This window comes from Anas platyrhynchos, chromosome 2, assembly GCF_047663525.1.
Source record: "Anas platyrhynchos isolate ZD024472 breed Pekin duck chromosome 2, IASCAAS_PekinDuck_T2T, whole genome shotgun sequence".
Lineage (NCBI taxonomy): Eukaryota > Metazoa > Chordata > Aves > Anseriformes > Anatidae > Anas > Anas platyrhynchos.
In genome coordinates this window covers 16,296,205-16,300,912 of record NC_092588.1, presented here as the reverse complement: position 1 = coordinate 16,300,912, position 4,708 = coordinate 16,296,205, and the positions used below count along the sequence as shown (strand labels likewise).

At 45.1% G+C, this 4,708-nt stretch overlaps 1 non-coding gene across 1 annotated transcript; it reads left to right on the top strand.

The window, feature by feature from the left end:
• The first annotated feature begins 305 nt into the window (after nucleotides 1-305).
• Nucleotides 306-378, top strand: TRNAR-ACG (transfer RNA arginine (anticodon ACG)). Its single transcript has one exon. It is a non-coding gene; the product is annotated as a tRNA-Arg (tRNA).
• Nucleotides 379-4,708: the final 4,330 nt, after the last annotated feature.

The window sequence follows — 4,708 nt, the reverse complement described above, 5'->3', positions numbered from 1 at the left end:
CCAGGTCCTTTTCTTCTGCACAGCTTTCTAGCCACTCTCCCCTAAGCTTGTAGTGTTGCATGGGGTTGTTGTGACCAAAATACGGGACCTGGCACTTATCAATGTTGAACCTCATCCCATTGGCCTCTGTCCACCATCCCATCCTGTCCAGGTCCTTCTGCAGGGCCATTCTACCCTCCTGCAGATTGACATTTCCCCCCCAACTTGATGTCATCTGCAAACTTACTGAGGAGGAATTGACTGAAAATCAATTCACTCATCCAAATCAACAATAAAGATATTAAAAAGGATAGGCCCCAACGTCAGGGCCAGTGGCGCAATGGATAACGCATCTGACTACGGATCAGAAGATTGTAGGTTCGACTCCTACCTGGCTCGCATGGTCCTTTTGGGGATGTTTAAGGAAGGGTCGGATCTGGTGCTTAGTTCAGTGGGTGACATTGGTAGGAGGGTGATGGTTGGACGAGATGATCTTGAATGACTTTTCAACCTTAATGATTCTATGATTCTATGAACACTAACCCCTGGGGAACACCACTGGTGACCAGTCACCAGCTCTCCATTCACTACTACTCTCTGGGCCCGGCCATCCACCTAGTTTTTAAGTGAGCAAAGAGTGTACCTGTCCAAGCCATGGGCTGCCAGCTTCTCCAGAAGAACACTGTGGAAGACCATGTCAAATGCCTTGCTGAAGTCTAAGTAGACTACATCAACAGCCTTTTGCTCATACACCAGGTGGGTCAACTGGTCATAGATGTAGATGTGGTTCATCAGGCAGGACTTGCCTTTCATGAACCCATGCTGACTGGGCCTGATCCCCTATTTGTCTCACATATTTTATGTGATTGCATTAAAGGTGACCTGCTTCATCACCTTTCCTGGCACTGAGGTCAGGCCTGTAGTTCCTCGGGTCCTCCTTATGACCCTTCTTATAGATTGGTGTCACATTAGCAAGTCTCCAGTCATCTGGAACCTCTCTGGATTACCATGACTGCTGACAGATGATGGAAAGTGGCCTAGCAATCATGTCCGCCAACTCCCTAAGCACCATCTGGCCCCATGGACTTGTGGCAGTCCAGGTGGAGCAACAGGTCTATAACTGTTTCCACCTAAACTGTGGGGGGGTGGGGAGTTCTGCTCCATATGCCTGCCTTTCAGGTCAGGAGGCTGAGTACCCTGAGGATAAGTGGTCTGGCTAACAAAGAATACTAGTAAAGAAGGAAAAGACATCTACTAAAGAAGTCATTAAGCCTTTTCCTTATCCTCAGTACTGATGTTCCCTTCTGTGTCCGGTAAAGAAATGAGTTTCTCTTTGGCCCTTCTCTTGGTGTTAACATATTTATAAAAACATTTTTTGTCATCCTTCACCATAGTGTCCAGGTTGAGCTCATACTAGGCTTTGGCCTTGCCGTTTTCTTCTCTGCATATGTTGTCAACTTCCTTGTACTCTCCCTGAGTTGCCTGCCCCTTTTTCCACCAGACATAAACTCTCTTTCTCTTGGACACTCAGCAAAAGTTCTCTGTTCAGCCATGCCAGTCTTCTTCCCCACCAGCCCATCTTACGGCACATGGGGACAGCCTGCTCCTGTGTCTCTAAAACTTCCTTCTTGTGGAGCGTCCAGCCTTCCTGGATCCCTCTTCCTTCAGGAGTCACTCCCAAGGGACCCTCCCTACCAATGTCCTGAACAATTCAAAGTCTGCCCTCTGGAAGTCCAATTTAGCAGTTTTACTGACCCCCCTCCTGACTTCACCAAGAATAGAGAACTCTACCATGTCATGGTCACTTTGCCCAAGACAACTCACTACTACATCTCCCACCAGTCCTTCTCAGTTCATGAACAACGTCTAGTGGGGTACCCCCTTTGATAGGCTCACTAAGCAGCTGAGTCCAGAAGCTGTCTTACATGCACTCCAAGAACCTTCTAGACTGCTTCCTCAGGGCTGTATTGTATTTCCAGCATTTATCTGGGAAGTTAAAGTCTACCATGAGGACAAGTGCTGGTGATTAAGAGACTTCCACCAGCTTCTTATGGAACACCTCTTCCATCTCTTCATCCTGGTTTGGCGGTCTATAACAGATCCCCAATCCCCTGAAGTCCCTTTTGATAGCCTTCAGGCTTCTGTCAACAATTTCATCACTGCCAGCCTGAATTATCACTAAGGGATAATAATAGGGACGAACAAGGTCAGGAAGTTTCCCAGGAATGTCCTGACCTGGGCCCCAGGTAGGCAGCAGACTTCCCTATGGGTAGGGTCCAGCCAATGTATGGGGCCCTCTGTTCCCCTTAGAAGGGAGTTGCCTATGACCATTACCCTTCTTTCCTTCTTGTTGGAGGAAGTCTTGAGGTGTGGAATTGACTTCCTTGCCCTAGACAGCATCCTGGGTGGACTTTGCCCCACATCCTCATCACCCTGTCCTTCAAGCTCCAGGGCCTCACACCTATTGTGTAAGGGCACCTGGGAAGGCAAGGCAGGTAGGGAGGGGGCTCTCCTGTGACACCAAGAAGAGACCTGGGACCTGTTTCCATTCCTCTCCATCTCTCAGGTCTCCTCCCTCTGCCTTACAGCAACAGAGCAGGGGGTCCACAACTATTTGGGATATGTTGCCCTGGTGCCTTTCCCTCAGGCATGGCAGGGAGTGACTCCATTGGTCTAACTCCTGCTCACTCTCCCTGACAGTCTAATCTCTCTGACAGTTTAATCTCTCTACCTCCTCCCTGAGCTCTGCCACCAGGCTGATCAGGTCTTCCACCCGCTTGTACCTCATGCAGGCAGTATCTCTGTCAGCCTCCATTGGTAGCAACAGGCTCAGCCACTCCCTGAAGCCAGAGACCTAAACAGCCACATCTTTGGGCAGGCACTCAGTCTGGGTTGTCACAGTATTTTTGGCAAGCACTTTGGTGTGTGCTTGCTGCCTGGTCGAGACCATGGCTGGATTTGCTGTCCGGGAGGTAGCTGGTAGGTGAGCTGGTCTCCTAAGTGGGGAAGGATACTCCGCTCTCCCTTCATGAACTGCTGGACCAGCTGCCATGCCAAGTACTGTGCCACACCCTGACTGATGCACCACACTTTGTTTGCCCACCCTATTCACCACACTCCCTAGGGGCTGCCTTTGTATGGTGGGGGGGGGGGCTTCTGGCTCCGCTGAAGCCTTGTCAGCTGCCCTCATGAAGGCTGCCAGATCCTGCTGGCTCCTTCAGCTGCCTCAAGTGGCCTTGATGCAGATAACTACCTGCCCACCACGATCCCCCATTCTGCTGCAGAACATGACTGCCTTAGAGCCGATCACCTGGCGAGTGGCTGGGTATCGGAATTATATGTTGAAGCCTTTTAATGATGGTATCCATTTGCCACTCCTGTTCGTAACTCTGCCCAGGACTTTTCAGTAACTAATCTCACTCTCAAATTGAAATCCATTTACTTTAAGAAAGGTTTTTCTCTCTCCACCTCTTTGATAATACAAGTAGCAACCTACTTCTCACCCAACTGGCTCTTGTTAGATTTGCATAGCTGAATTGTTGCAAAACAGTCTTTTGTATTAAAGATACAGAATAATTGTATATAAAAGTTTAGTCTGATTTATGGATAAATAAAAGAGATTCTTCCTTCCCCCCATGCCTAACCTGGCTAGATCATTTGCTTCTGCTTTCAGGCAAGAGGTAGTTATATAGACAGTAGGAGTTTATTTTTTCCAGGGGAAGAACATAGTGAATCTTCTGTAATGGAAGTGCAACAAAAATAAACTGGACTGAAGAAACAACTATATCAAGAAAATATGTTTCCCAGGCTGTATTTAGAAAGATACAAATCACACACAGAATCACACACAAAATTTCTAGGTTGGAAGAGACCTCAAGATCATCGAGTCCAACCTCTGACCTAACGCTAACAGTCCCCACTAAACCATATCCCTAAGATCTCCAAGTTCAAAACAAACAAACAAACAAAAAAGTAGGAAATATTGCTATCTAAATTCAGAATATGAGTATGAGATCAAGTTTAAAACAAACACAAACACAAAGTTTCCAGTAAAATAAGTTTCAGTTTGACAGTTTTTTATGCCTAGTACAAAGTCTTACTAAAAACTCAGAAATGGAGAAATGATGAAAGCACTATTTGCATCCACACAGGAGGCATTCATCCCATGTTTTTTGGATGTTTTATCTCCAATCTGCTAAATTAGTTATTCACATGTGAGCTATATGTCTCCATTATGTCAATGGAAATCTAATCAGGACAGTCAATAGATCCTGGAGTGCAATTTGGTTGAGCAAATATAGGTGCCTATTCTAAGATGAGTATTTCTCAGGTCATATGGGGACACCTACGTTCAGATAGAAAAATATAGATGTTTAAATTTGGAACTGAATCTCACTTAATCTGCCATGAAATAATGGTATCAGTAAAACACTTACAGGAGCACTATATCATATACACATATTGAAATAAAACATACAGATAAAATCAATTTTTTCTAAAAATAAAAATCTTTATCCTGATAAGAAGAAAGAATGCAGTATAAGAACATGAGGCCTCAAGGATGAGACTCATCTTTTTCATTTTACACAATAGAACTTATAGTATACTTTTCTACTTTAATACTATCTTATTGTGGTTTGGGTTGCATCAAATTAGAGTCTTCCTTTTTTTTCCCATTTTATTTTTTTAATTTTCTTTTTATTTATTTTTTATTTATTTTCTTTTTCTA